Source organism: Odocoileus virginianus, chromosome 27 (genome assembly GCF_023699985.2).
Source record: "Odocoileus virginianus isolate 20LAN1187 ecotype Illinois chromosome 27, Ovbor_1.2, whole genome shotgun sequence".
Classification (NCBI taxonomy): Eukaryota; Metazoa; Chordata; class Mammalia; order Artiodactyla; family Cervidae; genus Odocoileus; species Odocoileus virginianus.
In genome coordinates, this window is record NC_069700.1 from 7,501,729 (window position 1) to 7,519,871 (window position 18,143).

An 18,143-nucleotide genomic window follows, 5' to 3' on the forward strand; every position below is an offset into this window, starting at 1 on the left:
TGTCTCTACATGCAGGAGTCGCTGCCTTAGGCCAATGCCCGGTGATGTTACACTCAGGCCCAGCACTGCCTGGACACGGTGTGTGCCTTTCAGCACAGCGTAGCCACGCATGCCCTTCCTCTCCTGGTGCCTGCGATCTCACCGCACGGTAGCCTGGCAGCCCGGCTCGTGCACCCTCCCCCACCATCTTCAGGGATTGCCCTTCATCTTTCTCTTTCTTCCATTGGTGCACACTTAACCAAGTGACTCGCCCGAGGACACAGAAGCTTGTCACTGTGCCCTGGCAGGGGTCCCAGCGGGCATCTTTCCTTCCACCAGCCTAATGCTCAGAGGGGTGTCCTCAAAGGGCCTCTCCAATGTTGGCAGAACGAGTACACTTTGCTTTTTTCCTCTGGTTGAACTGATCACTTTGCAGCTCTCTGTTGGGTGTTATAACTACGGCTTAAGTGGAATTACTGCCCCAGGAGCAGGAGACGGCTGGTTCTCTCACTCCCGACACATCACACCACTAACTGATGTCTGTTTTAGCAATGCAGACTCCTGAGACTTTAAACATTAACAGAGAGCATTGGTTTCTATGACGTGAAGACGCCAATGAACACTGTAGTTCTTCCTGTGGAGTGGAATAAGTGCTGGTCTGAGAATCAGGAAACCTAGGTTCAGGATCCAGCTGCTGGACCTTGGAAGCTCCGCATCCCTTGGTCATCCTCAGAGTCTTCAGGTGCAGGATGGAGACATACTGTGTCAGTTCCTCGCCGGGAGTGAGAAGGCGGTCAGGACAAGAGAGCGTACTGCTCTCTCTGAACGAGCAGGCAGATGCCAGACATCCAAGGTTAAAAACACTTTCTTCATTGTTTCTCCTCCGAATCTGCAGGCTCACAGCTCTCGTTGGGTGAAGAGAACATGTAGGTTGTGGACTACACAAGGCCCCAAGGGCAATCTGGAGATTTTTATACTCTTACCACACCTCATTTCCTTGAGCATTACCAACGAGAGCATTAAGGCTGATAGAACGGGCTTCCCAGGTGGCACAGTGGTAAGCAATCTGCCTGCCAACATAGGAGATGCAAGAGATGCAGGTTCGATCCCTGGGTCAGGAAGATCCCCTGGAGAAGGAAATGGCAGCCATTCCAGTATTTCTGCCTGGGAAATCCCCTGGACAGAGGAGCCTGACAGGCTACAGTCTGTGGGGTCACACAGAGTTGGACACAACTGAGTGAGCACACACACATACAAAGGCTGATAGAATTGTGTTTCACTTCAAATGGTATAAAGGGCGGGCAAAGATGATTGCATATCTTACCATTATTTTATCTATGCTATTTCTTCCTGCCTCCTTCCTTCTTTCTTTTGATGCACTCACCCATGCATCCATCCATCGATATGCGCATCTGTGGATTCAACTTTCACGGACCACCTGTTAGACCCTATTATGTGGCCTTCCCTTGTGGCTCAGACAGTAAAGATTCTGCCTGCAGTGTGGGAGACCCAGGTTCGATCCCTGGGTTGGGAAGATCCCCTGGAGAGGGGAATGGCTACCCACTCCAGTATTCTTGCCTGGAGAATCCCATGGACAGAGGAGCCTGGCGGGCTACAGTCCATGGGGTCACAGAGTCGGTCGGACACGACTGACACTTTCACTTTCATACTGTTGATTAGGTCACAGCTTCTGCTCTTCAGTTGCTTACTGTAGTGAGAGAGACAAACGAGGAAACAAAGAATTAACCTGTCATGTGACCAAGTTCTGAAACTGATCAAGCAGCCTCCCCTCCCTTCTTCCTCCCTCCCTCCTTCTTTCCATCCCTTCGCTCTTTGCATACAGCAGGGTGCTCTGGGGAACTGCCTGGACGTCTTTTTCTTTTTTTTTCTAAGAAACACCAATATAGGAAGAAACTGCTCTTTTTGAAGCTGCCTGTAATGTTTCTTTTCCTCTGAAGGCAGAGGACAGACTTTTTCATTAATCGCAGAATAACACTTTAATGGACTTTTTGGTTATGAAACGCATAAATCCCACGTCATCTTCTGCAATAGAGACATTTAAGACAACAAGAATCTAAATGTTTTGCATAATTAAAATGTCTTCACTGGAGGGCAGAATTGTAAGTCTCAGATGATTTTCCTTTAGAAACAGCATTTTTTTTCTTCTTCTAGAGAAGCCTCGGAAAAGACCTGCTGGGCTCCAAGTTGTAATAAGACATGGTCTTTTGGAAGCTGAGGACAAAACGGTGAGAGAATAAATTTCTGTTGTTTGAAGCTAGCATATTTGTGATCATTTGTTATGGCAGTTCTAAGAAACTAATGTTGGGTTGGCCAAAAATTTTCTTCAGGTTTTCTCATAGTATCTTATGAAAATATCTGAATGAATTTTTTGGCTAATCCAATACCTCAGTACACACACAAACACACACACACACACACACACACACACACATACACCAAAAAAATGCAGAGAGGAAACTGTAAGTAGGGAGAAAAATGATGTTTAGCTCTTCACCAGTTCTTGAAATTTAGAACATTAAAAATTCATGTCCACAGAAAGGTAATGTCTCCACTACATGAGGGAGAGATGACTGGGAGGGATTTCTCCTGTATTTCTCTCTTCTCTAGCTCCATCTAAAAGGGTCAGGGAGAGGCTGGTGGATTCATGCGGTTGCTTTAAGCCGTTGTCCCATTTTTATTCCCTCCAAGCTCATCCATTCCTCTCAGTCACAGAAGGGACTTGCTGAGCAGAGTCTGACATTTTCCAGTTCTTGGGTCTGCGCCTGCAACAACCCTCAGCCGGCGGGCTGACGACTCCCCAAGAAGTCAGCGCAGGATTCCTTCGCCGGCCAGGATGCAGCATGCCCTCCCTCCCCTGGAGACAGTGCCATGTCTCGGGCTTGATGTTAATGGGTGAATATTCACCAGGCAGAACCCGGAAAACCCTAGTGGCCACAGGAGGGTCCAGACCAGGGTGGCCCCCTTAGCTTGGGATAGCCGAACTTAAAGAAAGGTTAGTGAAGGTTATGGAGCAGCTCTGTTTACTGGCCCCAATTTAAACTTATTTGGAGCCCAAGCGAGTGTCCAGGTAAGAAAGTTCCCTTACCCACCAAAGGTCCAAGGTTCGCATGGCTGGGAGCATCGCCCTGGTGAGGCTGGTCCTGAACAGACTGGACTTGGCACAGCGTCAGCAGGAGAAACCTGATGCTTGGTCTCCATCCTCGTCATTTCTTCCCCGACTTTCTGACCTCTCTTTCTGACCCCACAGCTTTTCTGGCCAGTTTAACATCTAATGAGCAGTCTCACTTAGAAGTTTTTTAAAAAGTCAAGTCTAATAGCAAAGCTTTTGCGTCTCCAGTTTAAGGCTTTTCGCCTGGAAGCCTGGAGCAGGGAGAAGAGCCTGGAGGGCCGCTCTCCTTGATTGCCTCATCCTCCATTTCACGCTCATCTCCCACTCCCCTTGCTGGCTCGGGCTCTGGCCCCCTCAATTCTGCTGCTCTGAACCTGATCTCCAAGTGATGATCTACTGCTCCCAGGCCAAGATTCTAGGACCCTGACCGACCCCCAGCTGGGACACCCCAGTTTGTGGGTCATCTTTGGTCTCTTGCTTTCTTTCACGTTCCATGAAGATATCATTGTCAGGATGCTTGAAGAGAGGGGAAAGCTAAGCTCCCCTCAAAGAGAGGGGAAAGCTCGTTGCACTGAGCGTAAAACATTTCTGGAAGGAAGTGACATGCTGTCTACACTGAGATGACTTAATGGTTCAAGCCTCATCTTTATTAGATTATTTGTGAATTTAAATCCTCAAGTTAATCCTGTCTCATGCCTGGTAAAAAATATTTTAAAATCAGTTACATTGGTTTGACATCATAGGAATTAAACCATATGAATGGAGTTTGAATTTATTTTCTCCTTACAGGTAATCATGCTGTCATTATAGAAATTTTGGCCTTTACGAGCTGGGCAGCTGGAAACATGTACCCTCCAATGTATCAGGGAAATTTAAACTGGAATCCCTTAAAAAACAGCTTCAGTTTTAATATAAAGAACATAATACACATTACATGGAAATAATATTCATTTGGTATGTTATACCTCTGAAATATTTTAATAAACAAGTGTCATTGTAAATAAGTTGACTTTTTGAGATGGTTTTACCGTGAAAATGCATATTACAAACATATGCCTTTGTGACTAATGCTTAAAAAAACTAATATTTGTAATTTTCCTACTTCATACCCCATGAATTGTATGGCAATTCCAGGGCACAGGGTCAGGAAAAAATTAGAAGCCCCAAAGAGTTGAATTCTGTCGCTGGGCTGTGAGTATTTGGGGGGTATTTATCCTCTGCAAAGAATGATACTCCTCCATGTTCTTCACATAATAGTAAGTCGTATTTCAAATTCTGCAATGAATGAACTTATCAGCAGTCTCTGCCCGTGTCGTTCATTGCCTCTGACGGATCCATCCCCCAGCTGGTGTTAATTTCTCCCTGCCGAGTGGGGAGATCATTAATCCTGTATGTTCTCTTACTCCATGTGGGTTTTTTTTTTTTCCTTGACTGAGATTTTAGAACAGATTGTGGCTGTTTCCACTGACCTTTGAGAGATTTTTCATGTGTCCTCTTTTAAACAGGTTGTGTAGAAGCCAATTGCTTGAGTATAACTGGGGTCATGGGCAGAAATTCTGTCACTGGCGGGGGGGGCCTTGATTTCGTCATCCTTCTCCATGTCAGAATGGGGGTGGGACTGCCCAGAGAAGCGTTCACTATGAAGCATCTCAAGAGATGCTCTGACACGTCCTGGCTGGCGATTCTTCTCCGGGCCTGATGGCATCACCTCCTCTCGCCTCCTGAGATGCACTGATGAGGCAATGGGGTTGTTGCTGTCTAGTCACTAAGTCTCATTCGGCAATTTTGTGACCCCGTGGACTGTAGCCAACCAGGCTCCTCTGTCCACAGGATTTCTCTTTTGTGACCCCATGAACTGTAGCCGGTCAAGCTCCTCCGTCCACGGGCTTTCCCAAGCAAGATTACTAGAGCGGGTTGCCATTTCCTCCTCCAGGGGATCTTCCCATCCCGGGGATCAAACCCGAGTTCTTTACCACTGCGCCACTTGGGAAGCTCAAGGCAATGGAGACTCTCAACCAGATTAACTGGCGACAGTGAGTGAGGAGGGACTTCCTGAAGGCACAGCTGCCCTAAGACCTCTGGAGGTGAACTTTGCAGTGAGTGGCCAGTTCTCTGCTTACAGAGAGAGAAAGAGTTGTCTCTGCCCACGCAGCGAGAAGAAGAGTGAGAGACTTACCTAGTGAAGATGGGTGTTTAGAGACAACAATTCTTGCTGAATGAAAGAATGATGTGCAAAGCAGACAATCCACTTTAGGTTAGTAAACCTTTCCTTCTCCTTGGCTGGTTATTTGTTTCTTTCTGAATGATTTAGGACATTATCTAAACTGCACACTTTATATAAAGTTTCCATTTTCTCATAAAAAGGCTTTGCTTTAGTTGTGGTGGTTGTTCAGTAGCTAAGTCGTGTCTGACTCTTTGTGACCTCATGAACTACAGCATGCCAGCATTTCTCGTCCTTCACTATCTCCTGGAGTTTGCTGAAACTCATAACCACCCAGTCAATGATGCCATCCAGCCATCTCATCCTCTGTCGTCCCCTTCTCTTGCCTTCAATCTTTCCCAGCATCAGGGTCTTTTCCAAAGAGTTGACTCTTAGGTGGCCCGAGTATTGGAGCTTCAACTTCAGCATCAGTCCTTTCAATGAATAGTCAGGGTTGATTTCCTTTAGGATTGACTGGTTTGATGCCCTTGCTGTCCAAGGGAAATAATTGTTTAAAAGTGGCAAGTACACCTGGTTATTGAATGTTTACCTGGCTTCTCATCCTGCATTAAAGCTCTTTGTAGGATTCAAAGCAAGTGATGACAAACCCACAGAGGAAAAGGCTGTCTGCATCTATCAGACTTAATCCCCTATGAAAATGCATCTCTTTCACGTTCCATTGACTGCAAAGCCTGTGAGGTGACCTGCTGGCAGCCATCTGAAAGCTCCTTTAAATCCCCATTCTGCCCGCATTGGGTACAGGCACCAAATGAAGAGGTCGCTTTTTCATCATTATAAATTCGTGCTGAACCCTGCTCCTGTTCTCAATCATAGCACCTTATCTGGACCCTCCCAATCAAGACATTGCTGCTCATTCTCTGATTTCCATCCTTTCTTCTTTCTCTTTTTTTTTTATTTGATGTGAAGCACTGTGTGGTCTCTGGGGACAAACTTGACTTCTCGTGGCTGTATCTTGGTTCTATGCTGGCTGTACCTTCAGGTCACTCATGCGTACATCATTCTGGTTATATTTGAGCCCAAGATCTTCCCAATCCAGTTCAGGTCACTCATGCGTACATCATTCTGGTTATATTTGAGCCCAAGATCTTCCCAATCCAGTTCTGTCCCCGGTAATTCTACCAGGTTCAGCCCAACCCATTGGAAAGAGACAAAAGACCCAACAAATAAGGCTACTAGTGATAGAAAGTTCACGATTAAAAAAAGAGTTGCTCCTGCATTGGAAACAATCCAATAATGTATATGGAAGCACTTGTTTACTCTTGATTTCTGTATACTTTCAAAAATACTGTTGTTACTGACTGAGGCAATATTAAGTGGCTGCAGTGTTTAACTGTATTTGTATTTAGCTGTTCCGTGGAGTTCTGCCCAAACAAGGGGCACCAAGGCCAAGAGGCAGAGATGGGGTTTTCATCACGACCCCTGAACTCAGAAGGAGCGTTTGGCCCATGGAGGTGCAAGTTCTCCTTCAGCATTTTCTGAACTCCTGGACAGGTTTAGGGGTGATGGCTATGGAGACAAGCAGATATACAAAGAGCCCAAGATCATAGACCATCTATTTTCATGGGGAGAAATAGGCAAGTACCTAAGTAAGAGATTCTCAGGTGTCTACCACAGGGAATCTCCCTGGGCCTTTGAAGGTGAACTGATTGAACCTCCTATGTCTCTAATTTTCCCCCTTCTAGAAGCTCCCACCCAAGGGAGCCCTCCAGCTGTGAGCTCCTTGCCTTTCTTATGCCCAACTGAAATAGTCAGGTCTCAGCCCATCAGATCCTCCTTATTCTGCTAACACTTGGGCCTCATCTTCATCTATGAAATGGATGGTTATACTCCCAAAGTGAAGGTCTTTCCTACTTTTAGATTTTTGAGGCTGAGAAGCTAAGGTGGCTGGGACAGGGACAAAGGTGAAAATTTTTTCCTTCTTCCTATGTGTAGAAAGATGCATTACAACTGAAGATATGTTTAAGACTTTTCAAGTCGGAGACCATATATCCCTCATCCTCATTTTAAAAAAGTAGCAGTGTGAGTGGGCTCAGTTGCTCAGTTGTGTCCGACTCTTTGTGATCCCATAGATTGTAGCCCACCAGGCTCCTCTGTCCGTGGAATTTTCCAGGCAAGAATATTGGAGTGGGTTGCCATCTCCTAAGGGGATAGGGCGTCCCCCTGTGGCTCAGCAGTAAAAAAATCTGCCTGCAGTGTTGAAGATATGAGTTCAGTCCTTGGGTTGGGAAGATCCCCAGGAGAAGGAAACCGTAACCCACTCCAGTATTCTTGCCTTTATAATTCTATGGACAGAGGAGCCTAGCAGGCTACAGTCCATGGTACAGTCCATGGGGTCAAAAGAGCTGAACGTGATTGAGGGACTAATCACACACATACTCCAGAGGATCTTCCCGACCCAGGGACCGAACCCACGCCTCCTGTGTTCCCTGCATTGGCAGGCATATTCTTTACCACTGAATCACCTGGGAAGCCCCCAGTAAGTGGCAGAGCTGGAATCAAGTCCAACTGCAGACACCCGAGGCAATCCTTTGGTACAATCTATTGTATTTATGTAAATCCTTAGCCAAAAAAGTGTACATAAGTCAAATGCCAATCAAAACTAAGATTTGGAAGAATCAGGAATACACAGTGATTTATATCCCTGGCTGCTGCCTTGTCAGGAGAAGCTTTTATTGCTATAGATGGTGATAGACAATCAACATCTCTGTTTACATCTCACCTGGGGGTGTTTGAACCTCTTCCTTCTGTCTCTCGGTGTCTTCACAGCTCCTCCCTCCCTCCATCGAGACCTCAGTGCAAATATTGAAATATAGTCATCTCTGAGTATCTTGAGGGTTTGGTTCCAGGACAACACCCCCACCCATGGTTACCAAAAATCCAAGGATGCTCAAGTCCTTATATAAAATGGCTGTTTGCATATATCCTCTGTACATCCCCTGGCATGCTTTAAATCATCTCTAGATTACTTTTAATACCTAGTACAATGTAAATGCTATGCTGATAGTTGCTGACTTACAGCAAATACAAGTTTTGCTTTTTGGAACTTTCTGGACTTTAAAAAAAATATTTTTGATCTGCAGTCGGTTGGATCAGCAGATGCCAAACCTGTGGATACAGGGGACCGACTGTACAGCCTTCAGTGTGGACCTCTGGGACAGCTCCCAGTGTATTCCCTCTCAGCTCCAAATTCATCCTGGAATACCTGCTCTGGGATGATAGTCTGGACTCTGGAAGCCTTTCTCCTTGCAGCGGTTTGATGCTAAGTTCTGTCAGGAGCGGGGGCTTCTCTTGCTCCTACTGCGCGCATGGTGTGTGTCCAGCGATGCATGTGCAGGGCGTGTAGACATTGGGGAGCTCGTAGCTTTAGGTCTGGCCCGGCGGCCACCTCCCTGTGCCCCACACCCCCGCACAGACAACGTCCACTGCGGGCTGTGCACTGCCCCCTGATGGCCCTGCAGTCTCCGGACCTCCCTCTGCACGCCCACCTGCTGACCTCATGCCTGGGGGGCCTTCCTCAGCTCTGGGCTCCTGCCGAGCACACTTTCTCCAGGGCTGGATGCGTGTAGTACGTGTCCCTGGACATGTCCAGCGGCTGCACGCGTCCAGCAGCGCCATGTCCCCAGGTGGGGCTCCTGCCGGCTCACTTTCTACATCGCTTGACTCCTGCAGCCCTGCCGCTTCCTCCAGCCCTGCGCTTCCTAGAGACTCCTGCTCCGGTGCCCTTTCCAGCAGGGCTCCCTCGGCCTCCCAGGGGGCAGATGTCCAGCTTGTCCAGCAGCGACTCCCCTACCAGCCCGTGAACCGCAGCACTGACCTCTCCAAGGACGTCCAGCTCTCAGCTCTGGGGCTGGGCTCATCCTCAGGTGGTCCACCTCAGCCCTCGGGGGCGTGTACGCTCCTTAAAGCAACTGCTTCTGTCTCCTTTATAGAGTTCTCTTTAACTCTCCCCAGCCAGTGCCCACTGCCCATCGATCCCATGTTAATAAGTCTTTATCTTTACCTTTCCTTGTTCAGGATACTGTGTGGCTTTTGTCCCCTTGCTGGGCGATGCCTGATTGCAGGTTTCTCAAGCTCAGCGCTAGTGATGTTTGAGGGTAGAGCATCCTTGGCTGTGTGGGGCTTTCCTGTGAATTGTAGGGTGTTTGGCAGCATCCCTGGCCCCCATCCACCACCTGCTGGTAGCGCTCTGACCGTTGTAACGATAAGAAGTGTTTCCAGACATTGGGACATGTCCCACGGTGGGGCCCAATCGCCCCAACCCAGAGCCAATACAGGGTCTTGAACCTCTCCTTCTCATCTTGGCTTATCCTATTTCCATTTTATTTCTCTCCACAGCACCATTCACCATGTAGCAGTGTATTTACTATATGTGGATTCTTTGCTCTAAGCCTTTCTGAGAAGAACATAAAGGACATAAAGGTATGGGCTTTGTTTTGTTTCCTGCTGTCTCTCTAGCGCCTAGAATTCTGATGCGTCGAAGCTACTCAGTAGGTGGGAACGAATGAATGAATGAGTGGCTGTGAGGAAACAAGTTTGGAGCGGCAGGAGAAAAGTGCAAAGCCCTGAAAAGAAAGGATGAGATGTAAAGAGAGCTGGAGGGAGAGGTCAGGGGCCAGGAGACCCCATGTGGCGAGGGGTGGCGGGCGATGAGGCAACTGGTGGCTCCCTGGGCACGTGGGTCAGAGAGATGCCGTTCGGGATTTCACTGAGCTTTGCCACCTGCAGACATCAGAACCCTCTCTTTCTTAAAAGTCTTTATTGAATTTGTAACAACATTGCTTCTGTTTTATGTTTTGTCTTTTGAAATGTGGGATCTTATTTCCTCTATCAGGGTTCGAACCTGCACCCCCTGCATTGGAATGCGAAGTCTTAACCACTGGATCACCAGGATAGTCCTCCAGAACCCTCTCATTATCAAATCTTCTGAAGTATATGTCCCTCTGTATACTGTGGAGTGAGGCTTTTCCTTTAGGGAATGAAGGCAAATTCTGTGCCCTTCTCATGACTGGCACTTGTTGAGGGCAGACCCTCCCAGCAGCACCCGACCCAATCTGGGTGACCCAGATACACAAGTCTACCCACCAGGACTCTGAGTCACAGCGGCGCTGGGGACGCTAGGGCCCGTTCTCCAGCGTGGTGTGCTCTAAGGCTCACGATCTCCCCGAGGAAGCCTGGGGACCCCAAGAGGCTGGTGACAGAGGTGTCGCTAATTGCACGGGTGTGATGCACAGTGCAAAGCGCTAATGAACAGAGACCAAGCTGGCTCGTTTAGCAGTTATTTTGAGAACAGAATGATTTTGCTTTTGCTCAACGGGTCCACTTGTTTAAATTAAATGAGATGGTAATGGGTGTGATAGTGTTTGCCAAAGTGCAGGGCTTCATAAGACTGGGGGGAGGGACACTGTTCCTGTAAGAGGAAACTTGTGCTTTGTTGTTAACAAGGCTTTGAACAGGAGCACAGCAAAGTGTTTGTTGGGGAAATTTCTGCCCTGTTTACTGACGATCGCTTTAAAGGAAACCAGGGCCGTCAGAAAACTAAGATCATGGCATCCAGTCCCATCACTTCATGGCAAATAGGTGGGGAAACAATGGAAACAATTTGAGACTTTATTTTGGGGGGGCTCCAGAATCACTGCAGATGGTGACTGCAGCCATGAAAATAAAAGGCGCTTGCTCCTTGGAAGAAAAGTTATGAGCAACCTAGACAGCATATTAAAAAACAGAGACATTAATTTGCCAGCAAAGGTCTGTCTAGTCAAAGATATGTTTTTTCCAGTAGTCATGTATGAATGTGAGACTTGGACTATAAAGAAAGCTGAGCAATGAAGAATTGATGCTTTTGAACTGTGGTGTTGAAGACTCTTGAGAGTCCCTTGGACAGCAAGGAGATCCAACAAGTCCATCCGAAAGGAAATCAGTCCTGAATATTCATTGGAAGGAATAATGCTGAAGCTGAAACTCCAATAATTTGGCCACCTGGTGCGAAGAACTGACTCATTTGAAAAGATCCTGATGCTGGGAAAGATCGAGGGCAGGAGGAGAAGGGAACAACAGAGGATGAGATGGTTGGATGGCATCACCGACTCGATGGGCATGAGTTTGAGTAAACTCCGGGAGTTGGTACTGGCGTGTTGCCGTTCATGGGGTCACAAAGAGTCGGACAGGACTGAGCGACTGAACTGAACTGAACTGAAGGTTGTCAGCCGGTCCTTCTCCTACCTTCCAAAGCGGGGCACCACTGTCCCAGTGTCTCCTAGATACCCACTCCAGTTGAACTGGAGATAGCCCTGGGGTTGAAGAAGCTTCTCTCGACTGTGACTTGCCCAAAATAGCCTTCTCAAGTGCATGTAGCAACAAAGGGATGCAGGACACTGGGAAGGTGAGATGGGATGCGTTGACTCTTTCAACGCTCTGGGATGTAAACACATATCTCCTAGCTCACTAACTGCACATTTTCTGCTGACTTTTGTGATGTTTTCCTATTTTGGAGAAACAGAATGTCTTGTGAACAAACACAGATCAAAAACAGGTGTTTTATGTTCAGAAAGGAAAAGAATGAAATTAAATCCGTCACCATGATGTGGATCTCCAATTACTTTTATGATCTATGAATTTCACTAATGGGAAGGCTACGTAGATGGAAAAAAAAAAAAGCTTTAAAAAGAAAACAAATGTTTATTTATTCTTTCTCATCTTCTCCAGATTTCCAAGCCAGTCCATTGCATCTTTTCCATGGCACAAAACCACACAAGTTTCTCCAGACGCATTTTCTTGAAGCTTTGCATCTCAAAACAATTTCATCCCCCAAATTCCATTCAGTAAGAATTAAGTAGTGATTTCAGTCTAGGTTTTACAGCCTTGTATGGATAGCCTGAGATTTCACCCACTTATTAGAACTTTCTGAACCTCCCATCATAGTAAAATGAGTAAAATGTCCATGTCATTACACAGTAGAGGAGGTGGTAAATAGTGTAATGTATGAACAAGAGAGCACAGACGGTAAAGAATCTGCCCACAGTGCAGGCGAGGCGGGTTTGATCTCTGGGTTGGGAAGATCCCCTGGAGAAGGAAATGACAACCCACTCCAGTATTCTTGCCTGGAGAATTCCATTGACAGAGGAGCCTGGTGGGTTACAGTCCATGGGGTCGCAGAGAGTCAGACTCAACTGAGCGACTAACACAGTACATAGAAGTACTCAATAAATGATGGTGACTATTAAAGTTATTATTATGCTTCAATGTTTAGATGCATGTTTTTTTCTGTCTTGCACCTACAGTCAGGTAAGACCAGCAGGCAACATAAATGACTCTGGGAGATGATTATAGAGGCCAAACCACTGAACTATTAACTCAGCCTCCAGGAAAAGAGCATGTCAGTTAAGAAAATGTTTATCAGATGCCCACCCCCTGCCTTGCAGTAAAAATAGGTTTTGAGTGTTTCCTGTGTGTGCTGGACATCATTGGTGAGGAGGGGCAGATAGAGGTAGGAAACACTTTCACAGGGGCTGATTTTGCAGGTCCTGGATTTTATTGAAATCTTGTGTCAGGTGGGACTAGGTACCTACGATGAATTTCAGGATATTTTAGCCATGGGTTCACTTTGTAGGTTGAGGGAAATAAGGAACATAATTTATTATTTATCTCCTATTCTTTTCTCCAAAGATACAGCCATTTTTCCTAGTCTCCTTTCTTTCAATGACCACTATGTCAGGATCTACATTAATGGTGCCCAAACAATTGACTCCTTCATGAATCAAATCTTGGTTAATTGAGGGGGTAGTTGAGCAAACATTGCAGACAAAATCTCTTTAGGCTGTGAGAAGTAACCAAAGTCTTATCTCTGTGTGTGTAGCTCGTGAACTCAACCTGAGAAAAGTCCTAGAGGGAAGAATAATTTTTTCTTCCAAAACTGGTCTCTGTCTTATTAAGCTGGACTACTTTTCTGCACATGTAAGGAAAGAAAATTCTCAGCGTAGTAGACGTATTCTTATGGCCTGGTGGCAATTTAATAATAAGAAATTATTGAAAAGGTTTTCCTGGTTGGGGATGATGGGATAGTTCACTCGCTGGACAATATCTGGGGTTGTCTCCAAGTTGGTGGAGTGGGACGCTTTATTCTGTGCTCGGCTCACAAGAATATGTCTTGCTGCCCTCTATGGGCTGGAATATGGATTGTTTTCTTCAACAGTGCCTTCGCTGAGGATAGAAGAATACATTCACAGATACTCATCTGGTGCCTTTTCCACATGCAGACTGAGATGGAGGTCTATTTGGATTTCAAGTTAACACGTTTTTTATGAAATGTATCCTCTATTCCTTGTCTCCTTACCTTGTCTAGTTGCTCTTCTTAACACTTATCCATTATATGGATATACTCTTATCTATTTGCCCTTTGTCTGTCTTCTTGACTACAAAGTAAGCTTTATGAAATCAAGGACTTAATTTGCTTTGTTTGTACCCTTGAGCCTAGAAGAATGCCTGGCACTTAGTGGCTGGTCTATAAATTTGTTGTTGGTGTTTAGTTGCTAAGTCGTGTCTTACTCTTTGCAACCCCATGGACTATAGCCCGTCAGACTCCTCTATCCATGGGATCCCCCAGGCAAGAATACTGGAGTAGGTTGCCATTTCTTTCTCCAGGGCATCTTCCTGGCCCCAGGATTGAACCCACACTGCCTGCTTGGCAGGCAGATTCTTTATCCCTGAGCCACCTGGGAAGCCCTTGGTCTATAAACGGTAGTTGAATAAATGAATGAGTACCAAGTATATCTTAGAACTGGGTATGGTAATCAAAGGTTAGTAACAAATGGCTCTGGCCTTTTAGGGCCTACAATCTAGTAGAATTGGACCCAAAAGGAGGATGGTTTTAGGAAGAGCTGTCAGCACAACTAGTACATTGTCATTCAGAGGAGACAGTCTCCAGGGGGTTACTTATACTTAGCTTCAGTACTTGAGGAGCTGTCCTCAAGTGGAGGAAAGATTGACCAGTTCAATATGTTCCAAAGAACATATCAATTGGTAAAAGGTACAGGGAAATAATTTTGACTCAACAAGAATCTCAGGATCATCTGAAGTCATCTTGGATGACCTTGACCGTCATCAGAGACGCTTAACCATGGCTGGATTCCTCACCTGGCCCTGGTGGAGCTTGGGATGGACCCCGTGCTAGACCAGGGAGCAGGAAACCGACTCCACTCCGGACTTTGTTCAGATTACGTGTTTACACGTGCACATGCAAAGGGAGAGAGATTCTTACTAAACAGTGAGACAGGTTCTGCTAAAAGGCCCCTGTTCTCCCCTCCTGCATCCTGGCATTGTAGCCAGATGGCTAGGCATGGAGAAGGATGGAGAAGCAGGCAGGGCGGGTGGATGAGGGCAGCTCAGATGAACTGGGCAGAGGAAGGCTCTAAGGACCTGCAGAGGCCAGTCTGGAGATGGCTTTCCTGGGGCGCCTTCACACACAAGGGCAGTCACATTGATCTCTCATCAATCCCGTTCAGTTCGCCTTTGGTCCTGCAGGTGGGAACCAATGCATTCCCTATAGCAGGAAGGTGGGCTCAGCCGCACTTTCAGAAAAAGTGAAAAGTGAAAGCCACTCAGTCGTGTCCGACTCTTTGCGATCCCATGGACTATACAGTCCATGGAATTCTCCAAGCCAGAATACTGGAGTGGGTTTCTGTTCCCTTCTCCAGGGGATCTTCCTAGCCCAGGGATCGAACCCAGGTCTCCCACATTGCAGGCGGATTCTTTACCAGTTGAGTCACCAGGGGAAATGCATCTTTCCTTTTCTACCACAAAAGGCAGCCTCTTTACCTGTATCCCTGGGGGGTTGGCAACCATCTTCGAAGATTTGAAGATGTTCTGTTTCCTGTCAACTCTCTGATCTCCAGGGCTTTGGAGGAACGCAGAGTTCAGGAAGCCAGTGTAGACTACAGTGACCTGGATGATCTCTCCTACAGGACTATGCACAAAGAAACGAACGACAGGGAGCAAAAAGAGTCCGTTTTGCTAAAGCAAAACTACTGTCTCCTAGGCAGCTGTTCTGTTTTCAGGCCGGGAAGGACTCTGCCACGCAATTAAGAAGATAGAACCGTGTCCTGTTCAGCTAGCATCCTTCCTGCTGTTTCTGCACCTGTTCAGGGGACCCCGGGGACGTTCTGTCCTGACGCCTAGGATCTCAGTTCTGAGCTATGGACACTACGCTTCTTTTCCCCACCTCGGGTCCTCATACATTTACTTGACACGTGGAGGGACTGGAGAGGGCCATGTGGACGGACATACAGGGCGAGCATCCGCTCATCATGCTTGTCAAGAATCTGATGCTCTGCAAAGATTAATTACGGGCTCAGCCTTTTACGTGCTCTGTCGTTCAGCAGCCATCTCTGTTGCTCTAAGTTAATACAAGTGATTAAAGCTGACCAGTCCTCTGCTTGGGGGCCACTCCAGCAAGGGTCCGTCCCCCTGCCACTTGGACACACTTCACTGAATGAGCCCAGGAAGCAGCGAAGGATCAAGGGAGAGAGTGAGGTGGGACCAGGGATGGGGGCTCCCCCTGGGGAGAGGGTGTCATTTCCCGTGCCAGCTGGGGTGTGAGCTCCAGCCCCAAACACCAGCGGAGCCCCAAGTGTGTTTTTATTAACTGGCGTTGTGAATTCAGTGGGAGAAATAATTCCCACAAATCATGCTGTATTGAGCGCAAATTGATTTCTTTCTGTTGTGCTGCTGCTTAATTAAGTCACTGCAGATGTTAGCACATGGAGAAGGAAGGGGAAGATATATATTTTGGGCAGTAGGATTCAAACCACTCAAAGCCAACCAGTATCAATGTTGGCATATTTGGGGCTGGCGGATAGGATGGGGTAGTATGTGTTTTTATGTTTGTTTTGCTTTGTTTTCTGAAACAGGTAATCTTGTCTACCTGGTTTATTTTTTAAATGCCACCCAAAACTGTTAAAAATGGTAGTTAGTTAGGGTAGACTACTATGACAAAAGCTTGTTTAACCCACACAATGCCAGACCACAGAGCTGGTTCACTGGAAGCACATCCCACATCCCTTGTTTTGTATGGACAGCAGCCTCTGAACTCCAAGCTCATTTGTCTCATTCTAGTCATTTTTACCGTCAGAATCTTTGTCCCAAGCAGTTTTGCCACACAATCAATTGTGCGCTATGAGAAAATTTTGCCATAAAAGAATAATAATAATAAAATAAAAGGACAATAAAAAGGACACAATGAAATATGAAAATTAATAACAAATTAAATTAAATAATGAATAAATAATTAGTGATAAATAATTTTATTAATAAATAAATTAAAAATTAATAACAAATTTAAAAGATTATATGGTGAAAAATGGAAATGTAAAAAAATACTTTCATACATTTAAAATGTGTGTAGATTCATGTGAGAGTTGCACTATAAAGAAAGCTGAGCACCGAAGAATTGATGCTTTTGAACTGTGGTGTTGGAGAAGACTCTTGAGAGTCCCTTGAACAGCAAGTCCATCCTAAAGGAAATTAGTCCTGAATATTCATTGGAAGGACTGATGTTGAAGTTGAAACTCCAATACTTTGGCCACCTGATGTGAAGAATTGACTCCTTGGAAAAGAGCCCGATTCTGGGAAAGACTGAAGGCAGAAGGAAAAGGGGATGGCAGAGGATGGGATGGTTGGATGGCATCACCAACTCCACGTACATGAATTTGAGTAGGCTCCGGGAGTTGGTGATGGACAGGGAAGCCTGGTGTGCTGCTGTCATGGGGTTGCAAAGAGCTGGACACGACTGAGTGACTGAACTGAACTGATAGATTCATGGTTGTAGTTTTATTCCTGTATATCACAGAGAAAACCATGATACTTGCTTTTTTTCAAAGGCAATTGTGAAGGATTCAGGGTCTAGTGTCAGATCTAAGTCTTTTATGATACAAAAAATCTACTATGAGTCTCCTCAGATTTCCCTGGAAGTAAAATGAGCAGATGAGGAATGCTGCGATTTCTTATCAATGTATATAATGTCTATAACTGGTAGCATGTGCCTGGACTCCATTGAAATATTACGTTGCATCCCTAGTCCTTGTATTTCACCCAGTCATCTAAGCCAGATTCTGTGCCAAATCCCACAATTCTGTTTTCATCATGTCCTCCACCTTCAAACAGCAAAAATAAGTCACCATTTCCAAGAAACACACACATTAAGAGAAATTTGATTCTTCTTTTGCCTTCAACTTCTAATATTGTTTGATAAATTAGGTAAATTTGGCACAAGAAAGCAGGCTGTTTTATCTAGGATTAGCTAAAGAATCAATCATGCAGGACTCTTGTCAATTACTACCTTCCTCTTTCATATTTGCCATAGTTGGATAAACTTTTGGTTTTGACCCATGGGAGGGATGACAGTGTTCACTGAGGGATTTGCAAATGGCTATGCAATCATTTTCTAGTAGAGAATGCAATCTGGCTTTACACTCTCTTATCTCACACTTCCAGTAAGTTTTCTTATCACTATATTTTCTGTCAACTTGATATTTGTATTGTTATCATTGTGTTAGCCCACAGTTCACAAATAATTATAAAATACACAATGCTTTTTATTGTATATTCCATGTAGCCTATTGATTCTTGTATAATGTTTTTATTGATTTCCGCTGGTCTCTTGTGTCCATTGTCAGCCTACAGTTGGGATCAGATCATGAACTGACAAAATCAGACTACAAATAAATGATTGATTACTATCCAGTTCAGCAAAGTCATTCGAAGCATTGACAAATGAGTTTGATGAATGCTGTAACTTCTTTTGAATAAGACAAAAGAGAAAAA

The 18,143-nt window shown here is 45.7% G+C and overlaps 1 long non-coding RNA gene across 1 annotated transcript; it reads left to right on the forward strand.

Moving 5' to 3' along the window:
• The first annotated feature begins 2,161 nt into the window (after window positions 1-2,161).
• On the forward strand, window positions 2,162-12,421 carry LOC139031617 (uncharacterized). The gene is made up of 3 exons (XR_011484125.1): window positions 2,162-2,225; window positions 9,666-9,749; window positions 10,162-12,421. It is a non-coding gene; the product is annotated as an uncharacterized lncRNA (long non-coding RNA).
• The last annotated feature ends 5,722 nt before the right edge of the window (window positions 12,422-18,143 follow it).